The 13657-nt window shown below is 46.9% G+C and overlaps 1 protein-coding gene across 1 annotated transcript in view; it reads right to left on the bottom strand.

The window, feature by feature from the left end:
- The window catches only part of GPAM (glycerol-3-phosphate acyltransferase, mitochondrial), a 50415-nt gene extending 42866 nt beyond the window's left edge, over positions 1-7549 (bottom strand). Inside the window, exon 1 of the mRNA XM_037497660.1 lies at positions 7322-7549. The gene's annotated coding sequence lies outside the window, so the exon portion shown is untranslated. The remainder of the gene's footprint in view (positions 1-7321) is intronic.
- Between the last annotated feature and the right edge of the window lie 6108 nt (positions 7550-13657).

The following is a 13657-nucleotide window of genomic DNA, read 5'->3' as shown; positions in this document are numbered from 1 at the left end:
AGGGGATGGGTGCAGTGGAAAGATTGTGTTGACTTAACAATGCAGGCAAACCAAACATCATTACATAAATTTAAGTGGACCAAGTCTTGCTCCTCAGTCTGTATCATTCTCTGAGTAAGCCGCCAGGAGAGATTCCAGAGAACTAGGAGACGAAGACTTGGATCAAAAAGTTCTCACCACCACCTCCACAGTCCTCATCTCTTCCTTTTTTTTTTTTTTTTAAGATTTGTTAATTTACCCATACAAGAGCTGGGGTATAAGCCAGGGGTAGGGGGATGAGAGGATTCACCAGACAGAATGGGGAGCAAAACAAGCAGATCGACTGAAAGACACTGCTGAGGGGAGCAGCGGGTGAGACAGGAGAGGTCTGCTGCGCCATGTGGGTCAGCTCCTTGGCCGGAAGGGAATTGAACTCATGCTGCAGTGGCTGCAGATAGCTTGATAGCGCTGCCTTTAACCCCTGAGCCACCAGGGAGGCCCACCCCTCCCTCCTTTTCTTAGGCTCACAAACTAAAACATCATTGTCATGTCAAAAATATTTTCCTTTAATAGAATGTTAAATAGGTAAGTTAAGGATATTAATGATTCAGGGGTCATATTAGATTGAGGTTGAAACTGCCAGAAACTGATTCTTTCTAAAATCTATTAGTTGTTTATATTATCACTGTCACCAATACATGGTTGACCTCCCATGTGCCAGGGGAGAGATAGAAGGAGATGGACAGAAGGAGAAGAGGGTGTTCGCCAATGTCATTCACAGGCATATCATTGACCTTAAGAAGCACTTAGTCCCAGCACGAGAATTTCCTTTAATTGTTATGACAGAGCATTGCAAACATGGATAAAACAAAACAAAACCCTCCTTCTAGCTGATGTCTAAGCCCAATAGGACTGTTTTATTAAACAAAGTTTAACAGAGACATTTATTTAATCACAACCCCTCACTTGGACCTTGCCACTTACATGGTTGGGGTTGGCTTGCTTGGTAGATGTGTTTTGTGGGGACTTGCAATTCCCTGGAACATATTGAAAATGGCAGGATACCCGACCCAGGTGTAATACGGGGTTTCATTTAACCAGAACAGATTCTGACCCCAAGATTATCCCTAACCTAAGCTTGTGGAGAGAGTCCCTGAATGGGTGCCCAATGCCAGGGAACTGGCATTTCCAGCAACCTCCAAGCTACATCTTAGTGGAGACTGGAGATCTGGGTTACCACAACTCTGAAGATCGACTTTTATCTTGAAATTTCAATGAAAAATTAAACATCCTGAGAACACTGAGTACTGATGGCTTTTGTTTCCATTGCAACTGCTTTTTGAGATGGATAATTCCCCTTTAGATTTTCATGAGTTTGGCCCAGAAATCAGACACTCAAGGCATTAAACATACAGGAGCCTGGGATGCCAAGAAAGCAGTAGCATCTATTTAAGGATTGGCTGCATCACCAGCAAAGTGTCTTGGGAAAGTGAGTTGAATTTGAATAGATCAGCTCTCCCACACAAGTGGGAGATCACACTAAGAAAAACACCCCAGGGGGTGCTGCTTGGGTCTGGACAGGGGTGTTAACTTTGGTGACAAATAGTTTGTTGGAAAATGTTGTCCCAACTTTGAGATATCCCAATGCAATATACAAAGGAAATCTACCTTTTTTATTCTGCCCAGGTATAACATTAAAATTAAACTCAGCATAGATGGATCATCTACAAACAATATCAGTTGCTAAAGGAATGTTTTAACAGCTCAACAAACACAAAGGACAGACTCTCATAATCAAAGAACTTCCCTCAAAATTGTTTGAATACAACTAGCTGTACCTAAGACTTGCTACTTGGCCCTGAGTTCTTGCATCACCCTATGCTGGAAAAAAACACCAGAGATGGGTAACCATTTGCAGTCTGTAATTTGGAAACTGTGAGTATCCAGTGAAGTTGTCTAGAGAATGAGGTGAGAGACCTGGAATGGAGCAAGTAAGTATTCCAGGACAAGGGCAGCGTGGAACTGGGAGGACAGGAATAGTTCTGAGAATAAGTCACTCTGCTCTAGGGCACACTTTCCATGCTGTAACTCTGCCCTAAATTGCTTACTTAATTACCCACTCGGCTTTGAGTTCCTTGAGAGCAGTTGCCCAGAGTCACAGAGCTCATTAGATGTGAGGCAGAGATGGTGGTACAGCTAGGGGCATTCGAAAGGAGAGGGCCAAGCTCCAGGGGTACACATATGCTTGATGTACCCATTGAACCAGAGTTAGAGGGTATGTTTGCTGTTATCTAATCGCACTTGCCTTCTCTGGCTGGTGTCTGGAGGGGGCCCCGCCTCCATTCTATCCTACCTGGCAGGCTCACCCAGAGCGTCATCCCACAAGGTAATTAAAATGCACCCCTAGGGGAGTGTGATGGGGGTCAGGGCTGCTGCTGCCCTGGGGAGGTGCCCTGTGGATGGCAGAGGGAAGGCTCCGCTCCTCCCCCACAGTCCCTGAGGGTGTGCGACTGTGGGTGAGGAGCAGCCAACCTCCTGCCTGCCTGCTGCTTGAGCTCCGGTGTGTTCCCATTGCCAAGTGCAAGAAGAGCTTAGTTCCAAGCTTTTCCATTTTCCCAGGCCCGGGTCCCTCATAGTCACTTTCTGGAATTGACTCCAAGAAAACATCACCCACACTGTTTACCAGCAGCTCTTGGTGTGAAGTTCCACAGCAACAGCCCCTCCCCTGCAGGGGAAACCCAGTCCACAGGGAAATGCATGTTGCCTTCTTCTAAGACTCATTTTTAGGTGTTTCTTTTTTTTTTTTTTTTTTAACAACCTGATTTCTGGCAAGATGTTGAAGCCCAATACCCAGAGCCAGCCTTAGCTAAACTTCCTGCCAGCCCCACAGGCCACTGGGTGGAGGCCAAAGGCAAAGCTCCCTGAGCAGGGGTCCTGGGCACAGAAGCTCCGCAGGTGGTGATGGAGTGTTTTCATTAGCGCTGGCTCTGCATGCCAGTGGAGCCTGTTAGGTATCTGAAATGCTGCTTGCACTTGGCTTCAGAACCAGAGTCCAAGACTACGGGTTCTGGAACTGAATGGTGAGGGTGGTCTTCCCAAAGCAAATATCCTGCCATTTTCTTCCTATGACCTATTGGAGGGGTGATTTGCCTTGGGGTACAACCTGCTATTCAAAGTCTCTTTGGAAATGCTTTAGCTCCAGTGTTTTATTTATTGAGTGCATCTGTGTTCCTTTCTTGATATCCAATCTTCCATGACTGCCCCATCCAATAGGTTTCAAATCCTGAGTGTATGTTGTGTACCTTCGAGAATCCATCCTCCTGCCTATAACCCCATCAGGCATCATTGGCTAAGACACTCATGACCTTGGGTGGTCCCCTTAGGCCCCATGACCCGGAGGCAATAGATGGAGATTGACTAACACACAGCTGGTGGCAAGAGTGAGCCCCAAGTAGAGAAGAAGAGACAGAGAATTGATAGCCTTCAAGAGGTCAGGGGGACAGAGTCCCCCATGGGGAAGGTGGGAGAGAATTAAAGTGATAGATATCAGAGGGGATTGATGGCTTTCTTTCACTGTCCACTGTGAGCTTAGCCTTCCCATCAACTCCCAGAGTCTCTGGCTTTGTCTGGAAAAAATGCTAACCAGTTCTCTACAAGAGCTGTCACTGATGCCGCAGCCAGAGAGCTAAGAGATGCAGCATGCAGTGCAAAGGGAACATGGTGCTCCAGGGGGAGGTTGAGTGGGTGGGAAGGGGTGACCTTGGGAGCACTGATGGGCAGCCAATGAAGACAATGGGCCCATCCCCAAACCCTCAACTCCCTGCTCCCCTCCCAACCTGCCTGTGTTTGGAATATCACCCCCAGAGATGACCACTTCAAGTGGGTTAATCATCCTGGACATGTGAGAACTGGGAAAAGGACACAGAGAGCTTGTTTTCTCTTTCCAGTTTCTGGAAAAGGTCTCAGGGAGTTGCTTCTGATAGGAGTCACCCAGGGGAGCAAGGATGCTGGGCTCCAGCTGGGTGAGGAGGAAGGAGTTACTGAGAGAAGGGGGACTTGGAGGGACAGAATTTCCCATCCTTCCTTCTGTCTTCCTTGGGTCTGGACCCAGCCTCTCCCCAGCAGCACAGACAGCTGGTGCAGACGAGCACTGGACAGGGAGGCAGAGGTCCTCACTCCTCCTGGCTTATCAATGCTGGAGATGGACAACTCACAGCACACTCAAGAGACTTCAGCGTTCCAGGTCTTGGCCAGGGTGGCATATTCTGAGCACCTACTGTGTGCCTGGCAAGGGGCTTGTTAGGTGCTCACATGCTATTGCTTCATCAAAGCGGCCTTTCCTGCCTAACTCTCCACCTTCATCTAAATTAGGTCCTTGTTCTCCTTCTCAGACCCAAAGGGAATGATGAATTTATTTGTGTGATTTTTTTAAGAGCCTACCACTGCCTATTCAACTGTAACTTCCAGTAGAGCAGAGAGTTCTCTTTGCCTCATTCTTCATTACATTCCAGTGCCTCCGACATGGCGGGCTTATGCTAGCAGTTATTTCACACAGAATCTCTGTCCTCAGAGAGAAGTATTACACCCATCTTCCAGATGAAGAAATGAGGCTTAGACAATTTAAACAAGTGGACAAAGCAAAATTTGCAGCAGATCTGAAGACACTCTTCCCCCAGTTATACTGCTTTGCTAACAAAGATGGTCAGACTTGGGGGCAGCCTTGAAACCAGTGACCTTGGTTTGGGTTTGCCACACTGCACTGTTCCAGAATCAGGTGCTCTAAGACCTTTCCCTGAGAGAGGAAGAAGGAAGAAGGGTCACTCTAGATTGAAGGCAGCACAGAGCTGGGGTCCCCAGGCAGGCTCTCAGTCTTGCTTAGGTGGGGGCAGGCAGAAGTGATGACCCTGAAGCCCACACAGCCATGAGCAGACCCCCTCTCAGCAGACGATGAAACAGGAATATCCACCTTGTGGGGATGTTAAAAGGGGGGCAATCCCCAGGATGCAACGAGCCTAAAACTTTGTATCACAGCCCCTGGCAGGTGGGAAGGGCACAGACTTTGAGGATGGACACATCTGAAATTGATGACTCTCACACTTGACCAACTTGGGCAAGCTGAACATGTAGTTTTAGCCTCAGTTTGTTCACCTAAAACACAGGATGAAGCTTGCCCCCTCCCTCAGGAGAAGCGTGCGTGAAATAGGCCACACTTCGCACAGCTTGCCTACCGCAAGCATCCAGTCAATACTCATCCATCTAGCGCCTACCCAAGTCTGGACCAATTCCTGATTTGGAGCCCTCCTCAGTCTTAAGACTGAATCCATATGCGGGAAAACCTAGCTACAAAGATGTGAGAGGCTGATAGAGGACAGGAGATCCTGACAGAGAGGGGGAGCTGGGAGATGATATCTTGGCTGCTGGTCCATGTCCACTCGCCACCACATCCTCAAAGCCATGCTCACACCCTGTGCCGTGGTCAGCATGCAGGATGCCCAGCTGAGCGAGTGACATCGACAAGGTAGGCAGGAGGGTTGCCAGGTTCTGACCATTAACCCAACACCATTCATCTGTTTTTTATAGACACAAGGGCACCAGGGCAACTCCATGGCACAGGAGTAAAGACGAGGGGTCTGAAGCCTGCCACGTACTCTGCTAGCTTGTCCTTTTACTTCCTCAGCTGTTCAATGGGCAGACAGACACTCACCTCAAGGCTTGGAGGGGTTGAGTAAGTGTAAGACACTTGGAACAGTGCCAGACAGGTAGGAATGCTCCGTTGATGTTAGCCATCAGGCTCACAAGGGGCTACAGGGCATGAAAGAAGGGGAGCTGGTTCCTGACTTGATAGAGCTGCCAGCACAGCAGAGCAATGGGCCAAGGAACAAGCAATTAGAGGACATGCTCATCAGTGGGCCAGTGAGGTGGCTTCTGGGGACTCTAGCCCAGGACCTGAGGGGATGTCCTTTCTCAGAGACATGATCAACCTGTTGATTTGACCAAACCAGGGGGCAATGCAGGTGCCCCAAGCAGAAAGGATGATGTGATAAGTTCAACCCTGCACAGTATAAAGAATGAGGGTCCGTGTGGTGGGACCAGATGCTACATGGTGAGGGAGCAAACAAGAAGGCAAGCACACCCAGACTTCCAGAGGACAGTCAAGGGAGGAAGCGCCCCTGAAAACGCAGAGAAGAACCTGGCTTGGGGTATGACTTCTGCACCAGGCTTGGCGTTTGCCCTTAAAACTCTGGCCCTTGGCCCTGCCCTTAAAATCATGCAGGGGAAGCAACATCGAATCTAAAGAACTTCTTATACCAGTTCCTCGAACTAGTCTCAGGAAATCCAATGAGGTCTCCGCAGAGAAAATTCCCTGGGGAAACAGTGATCAGAGGCTTGATGGGCCTCAGCCACGCTAACCTCTCGCCACCACTAATAAAGCAGCGACACCCAGATATGAATGCTTGAGAATGAAGACAACACCAGTGGGAAATGAGACCACCAAGACCAGAGCCAGGAAATACAGGTGCCGAGTTTCTTTCTAAATCCAAAATGGAGTGGGGAAAATCCATTTTAATACCAATTTACCATAAAAGCATTCTTTTCCGAGACAAACCAAAATAAAATTATTGCTTTGCAATATATCCGCCCCTCCTCGGCCACCTCCAGCCAAACCTAACAATTAGACGTGAGGATGGAAGGGAGTCTACCCTTTCATCTGTGTCTTTCATCTTCATTCCTGGTGGTTAAATCCCTGCCAGCTCCGCCAGCAGCCCCGCTTTCATCCGCAGTGAGGAGGTGCTCTGACATAAACACACATCTGTCCATGTCCCCAAGTGTGGAAAAGCCCCTGAGCAGGGAATATGATGGGGATGGGAAGTGACACTGCACATCAAGCCCAGATCCCAGACTCAGGGAGACAAGAGCTCTGAGGGAGACCCTGAGCTCCCCTCTGCTCCCCTCAGTACCCAACGCCCCAGGAGCAGTGCCTCCAAGCTGAGACCTTGAAGGCTGAGTTCCTTTTGCAAATCAGATTTGATGACATTTCAAACGAAAGCATTTGGACATTTCTCATAAGCCAAAACCCTCTCAAGATTTTGGGGTTCTGGGCCAGGAGGAAGGATAGAGGGCAACCAAATCATGTGGAGGTGACTGTCACATTTCCACCCTGGGCTAGCCCCTCCACAGCAACAAGAAGCTCTGCCTTTCTGTGGAATTCCAAGAATCTGAGTTCTCTTGTCTTTGACTCCCATCCCCTGTGTCTCTGCCTCCCGACCCCTCCGCTAAAACCCCATTTCAAATGTCATGACATCCTAAGAAATTAGGAACCCCACCCCAGTATTTTAAATACCTGTATCCTTGCCTCGGTGGTGTTTGAGGAATTATTTCCAACCCGTTGATAAGCAAAATTGATGGAGATTCTGGAGAAGGAGCCCCAGCCTGTGAGCGGTGGAATAAAAAGTGAGTTCTGTTTCCTCTGAGAGGCTGTTTGTATGGCCAGAGGCTGAAGGACTTTGGGTGCTCCGCAGTAACCTCAGAAAAAGTCCCCAGGCAGCAGCAAACTCTCAGCACAGTTTTGAAACACCAGAGGAGGAGGAAGCCTTTTTAATCAAATAATAACCAGCTGGAGATAAGGCCCGCTAGGCCGAGCTCAGCCAGCCAATCACAGGCTTCCTTCCGACAAGCTGCAAGGACAAACAGACCCAGGCTTCTGGAGCGAGTTTCAGGGCTTGTTATAATTTAATGATGCTCTGGGTGGTGTCCACTTGGCTGTGCCTGGTGGGGATTATCTAACTGGGGATGGAGCTCCAGCTCAAAGAGCTCACTCTCGGTGGAGGCACCTGGCCCAGGGATGCAGCTGAGCATCCTGAGAGGTCCTGTGGAGCAACATAGCTGGCTGCTTCCCCTTGCAAGAGAGTTCTCCCTGCTGCGGAGAACCAAGCTTCAGTGGGGCTGAGCAGTGGGGCTGAGCAGGGCTGGGGGCACAGGCATGAGCAAATTTGATGCTGTCCATGCACCTCACTGACTGTGGCCCTGCAGAGGTCACGGAAACATTGGTGCTTCCTCTCACATGTTGGAGATGCTTTGCTCGCAGTTTCTATGGGTCCTTAACTGGCAGTGACCTTGAGCTTCTCTATTCTCCTCAACCCCTCTGGCTGCCCTCCTCTTCCAATGCTATCAGTGCTCTGTTAGGCCACAGACACGTAAGAGGGTGGTTTCTGGGAGCTAAACAGGCCTGAGGGTAAATGTTGACCCTACCTCTTTCTAACACAACTTTGAACATGGCACTTAGCGCCATCCTTGCCAAATTGCTGCAAGCACTAAATAGGATTACTCTGATAGGTCCAGGTAAGGTCTTCTGTATCCAGAAGAGATAGAAAAAAAAAAGCTCTTATATGTGTTGATGTATCAGAGCCAATAATTAAAGAAATTAGGGGAAGCTCTTTTGTTGTGTAAATAACTCCTCGTCATCTGCAGAATTAATTTTAGACCATTTGAGCACCTCCAAAAGAAACCTCGTCATTTAGAGTCATTCCCTATTCTTCCCACCACCATCGTACACACACACACTCTCTCTCTCTCTCTCTCTACCTTTCCTATCAACTATTCATTCAACAAATATTTATTTTGCATCTACTGTGTTAGACACTGTTCATCACTGGCAAACTCCCTGTCCTCAGGAGGCAGGAGTTTATTAAAAAGGTTCTCAGTTCTTGGGCCTCCCTGGTGGCACAAGGGTTTGAGCACCGCATTATGAAGCAATCCACAGCCTCTGCAGCATGAGTTCGATCCCCGGCCGGCCAGGGAGAAACCCACATGGCGAGGCAGACCTCTCCTATCTCGCCCGCTGCTCCCCTCAGCAGTGTATTTCAATCAGTCTGCCTGTTCTGTTCCCCACTCTGTCTCTGGTGGATCCTCTCACCCCCCACATCTCTGGCCTGTATCCCAGCTCTTGTATGCATAAATAAATAAATTTTTTAAATAAATAAATAAATAAATAAAGAGGTTCTCAGTTCAGTGGAGCTAATGGCAGGGACCAGTGAAGGGGGCTTATCACAGAAGGTTTGTCCAAAGGGAATAAGGGGATAGTCAGCACTGGTGGAGAGGAAGTGGGTTCAAGTCAGTGGCCCACATGCTGTCAAAACTCCTCAAGGAAGTTGATGGAGATACGAGAAGAAGCAACATTACATCTCCACTCCCATTATGTGTGTGTGTGTATAAAACAATACCCTAAAATAAATTTACCCATTTAAAGTATAGGATTCAGCGAGTTCTAGTCCAGCCGTACAGTTGTGCAGCTGTTAGTAGAATCAGTTTGAGAACATTTCATTAACTCCCCCCAGAAAACCTTCCTCCCATGTCATCCCCAGCACCACTTCCACTATCTGTAGGGAAGACGACCAACCTACTTTATGTCACCCAAGGATTTGCCTGTTCAAGACATTTCATTACGGAATCCTATGCCTTGTCACTTTGGATCAGGCTACTTTCACTTGGTATAACGTGCTTAAGCTTCATTCCATGGCTTTTCATTGTTGAAAAACATTTTATTGTTTGACATTTCGCAGTTTGTTTATCCATCCATCTATTTTTTTAAAGATTTATTTATTCATGCATATTAGAACTGGGCAACAGGCCAGATGTGCAAGAGGGTGAGAGATTCACCAGAGACAGAATGGGAAACAGAACAGGCGAACTGACTAAAATACACTGTTGAGGGGAGCAGCTGGTGAGTCAGGAGAGGTCTGCTGTGCCATGTCGGTATCTCCGCAGCCAGCAGTATCGAACCCACACTGCAGAGGCTGCGGACAGCTTCACAGAGCTGCGCTCAACTGCCTGCGCCACCAAGGAGGCCCAGTATCCATACATCTACTGATGGACACTTGGATTGTTTACACTTGCTGCTTGTGACGAATAATTCTGCAATGGTCATTTGTGTGAAGTCTCCACTCCTTTTTATTGACTTCCCCATGACAGGGAAATAAGAAAGAAAAAGAGCAGGTGAAAGATACGGGCTCTGAAGGGCTTCTCTCCAGCCAGAAATGAGACTCAAAACAGTGGCTGAGTGCGACACTTGTACAGATTTTCACAACGCATAAAGCTCTGTCACACATGCCCTCTTGAGTAACCATCCCACAGCGCGAGGAAGGGATTACTTTTATTGCTATTTTAAAGATGAGATTATGAAGGATAAAACAAGTTTGAGTAACTTGCCAAAAGTCCCTTGGCCAAGAATTGAAGACAGAATTAAGTCCTATGTCCTTTCTACTTGAGCTCTTCACACACAAAACAGATCTTTATTCTTCTCTGACATTCAGTCTTGGCTTCCAGCATGTGTAGCTAAAGGGGGAAAAGAGAAAAGAAAGAAAAATTTCATCATAATTTGTGGAGAAAATGACAATTAGAGCAACAAATAGTTATTCTGTCTGTATTTTTTTTAAAGATTTATTTATTTATGATACAAGAGCTGGGGTACAGGCCAGAGATGTGGGGGGTGAGAGGATCCACCAGAGACAGAGTGGGGAACAGAACAGGCAGACTGACGAAATACACTGCTGAGGGGAGCAGCGGGCGAGACAGGAGAGGTCTGCTGTACCATGTGAGTAGCTCCCTGGCTGGCGGGATCAAACTTGTGCTGCAGAGGCTGTGGATTGCTTCAGAGTGCGGTGCTTAACCCCTTGTGCCACCAGGGAGGCCCTGTCTGTATTTTAAAATTTGTACATAAGCCTCAGAAGTAGTAATTATTTTACCTAAAGGTTCTAGTAACCAGCCATTAGGGATCAAAAGGTGTATGCGTGATTTTCCCTACATAGATTAAATCAGACTGTTTTCCTCCTAACAATCTCACCGAAGGTAGCGAAGCTGGGGGGATGGGTGATTTTAGGTGGTGGTGGGGCACTGAGAAAGGCAGCATGCATGGGAGGGAGATGGGAAGGGGGTGTCAGAGAACATGAAGGTGTGAAAATGCAGTGAAAGGACCACTGTAAAGAGCAAAATTGCAGGAGAGAATCAGAGAACATGGGGAAAGTTCTATTGAATGCTGGCCAAGTTCCCAATGCATTCTGGGGTGGAAGATGTGTCATTCAAACCCTTGAAGCCATTTGGGAAGCAATACACACAGATATTCCAGGTGGAATGGTGTGGGGAAATAGTCAGCCATGACAGCCACAGAGCTAGAGGGTCCACTCCATTTCTCATCACCAGCCCAGCCACCAAGAGCACAGCCCTGGTGGAGAACCCTCTGAGAGGGACCCTCCAGAAGCAAGGGGAGAAGCTTCCATGGGAGAGACAATGCCTAGCAGACTAGGGGCACTGCCACAGCTCCCTTCTGATGTGGACATTCCAGGGCAAACCTGGACTTTGGGATGACAGAATGGACAGTAGGGCTGTGGTGACCCCAGAGGCTTGGAACTAGGTGAGCATCACTTGGCTCCTGGATCCTGACTCGTTGCACCAAGTACAGGCCAACTTCATTTGGTTTCCTTGGGCCCATTATTTGCAGAATTCAGTTCACATCAGGCAGGTAGAAAAGCTCCCAGTGGGTGGGAAGCAGCCAAGCCACTTCCAGGCCTGACAGATCTTTGAGCTCGCTACAAGATCCATTTCAAGAAGAGTAAAAGATATCTTTAGAGCTACTCTCACTTCAGAGCAAAGGAGGGTACTGGGCATCAGGATGCAGAATGAGGCAAGCACCTAGCAGGAGGTCTGGCTTGGGGAACGAAACACTCTATATATCGTCTCCCTTTTCCAGCCTCAATAAGAGATGGATACAGAAGGGCACAGGGGTTCGCATTTCTCCATGTTCTCAATGACACAACTTATTTTCTGACTTTTTGATAGTAGTCATCCTAATGGAAGAGAGAAAATATATCATTGTGGCTTTGATTTGCATGTCCCTAATGATTACAGGTGGTGTTTGTTCCTGTGCTCGGTAGCCATTTGTATAGCTTCTGTGGAGAAATGTCTATTCAAGTTCTTTGCCCAATTTTAAATTGGGTCATTTGTTTTTTTGTTGTTGAGTTTTAATCATGATTCTTAAGCATTGACACCAATGATTTCCAGTAGTTGAAGCCTGGTAATATTCAGAAAATGAAAATTGCTCATTTTCCAAATGGGTGAGAGGGGAAACAAACCTGTTTCATACAACTGCAGCCAGATGATGAAAGGAAAAGCCAAGCCATTGAATTCAAGTGACTTTTCTTCTTTGTATAGACCGTGAGAGACCAGGGTGGTGACATGAAATAGTATTTTTTTCCACCAAGAATAAAAACATTCCCTGATGATGAAAGATGTCCCGGGAATTCTAGAGGAGGAAATGAATGTTCTGAGGGAATCAACAGAGATCTTGAGATACAAAATCATTAGCAATAATATGAACAGATGAGACTGATAAAATTTAATTCCAAGAACTAATCATTTAAAAATACAAAAAGGAACAACCATCTCCAAGGGAAACATACATAAAAAGGATGCAAGACTTATCTGTGTAAGAGAGGTTTTGGGTGATACGTAACTGCATTTAAGAAAGAATATATGTGTGAGTGTTAATTTCAAACTATATTAATTTATGTCTATTCAAACAAAGTAGAATTGGGCAATTCAAGTATGGGAATTCTATTTAACTCTTTGGTACCTACGACAATGACTTAAATAAGCGTTTCTACTTTGAGGCAGATCCTGAACAGAGGAAAATGACACCACATTTCATGGCAGGAAACCAAGTTCACCAAAGATCACTTCCCAAGCAGTGTCCCCTGAAAGCAGAAAACACGCATGACTAAACCTTTTCTTCAGTAGCAGAAATCATACATAGCTTCGTCTTGCTTGGCAGAAATCATGTCCATCAGAGTGTGAACTGTGTTAGCTGCTGGGCTAACCACTTTATGTCAAATGTAGCTGATAACCCTGCAGAGTAGATATTCTCAAATCCATTTTTTGGATAAGAAAATGGAGACTCAGGAAGCTGAAATGGGTGATAGCATCATGGAAATGTTTTCAAAGAAAAGCAACATCCTTATCCTTCAGAGCTATGTACTAAAACATTCACCAGTGAAATTACATGTCAGGGATTTGTTCCAAAATAAATAGCAAAAGCAGTGGGGTTGGGGGAGGGGAAGCTAAGGATGAAAGAATTTGCCATGAAGTGATAACTGTTAGGGCAGGGCAGTAAGTGCATTCATAGCCCATTATAGATTCCTGTGTTGTTGTTTTTTTTAAGATTTTTTTAAATTTATTTATTCATACAAGCACTGGGTACAGTCAGAAGTGTGGGAGGGTGAGAGAATTCACCAGAGCCAGAGTGGGGAACAGAACAGGCAGACTGACGAAGTACACTGCTGAGGGGAGCAGTGGGCACGGCAGGAGAGGTCTGTGCGCCATGCGGGACCCTCGCCGGTAGCCGGAGATCGAACCAGCACTGCAGAGGCTGCGGGCAGCTTTGCAGCCCAGCTCTCAACTGCTGCGCCACCAGGGGAGGCCCCCATTATAGATTCCTTATTCCATTTTTTTCTAAATATACTTCTTCTAGTTTTTCATGAGTGACAAGCAAGGACTTCCTTCCTACTTAGTATCATGCGTTACAGGATTTAATACAGAGATGGTAGCTAAATACATGACTCTGCCCATTATATCTATTGTGAATATTGCAAGTTTCCAAACATTAGGAGTCCCACACAAATCCACACAT

The sequence above is a fragment of the Talpa occidentalis genome, unplaced genomic scaffold (assembly GCF_014898055.3).
Source record: "Talpa occidentalis isolate TD23 unplaced genomic scaffold, MPIMG_talOcc4v2.1 talOcc4.8, whole genome shotgun sequence".
Lineage (NCBI taxonomy): Eukaryota > Metazoa > Chordata > Mammalia > Eulipotyphla > Talpidae > Talpa > Talpa occidentalis.
The sequence above is the reverse complement of the archived record's forward strand: the minus strand, read 5'-3'. Positions and strand labels throughout refer to the sequence as shown.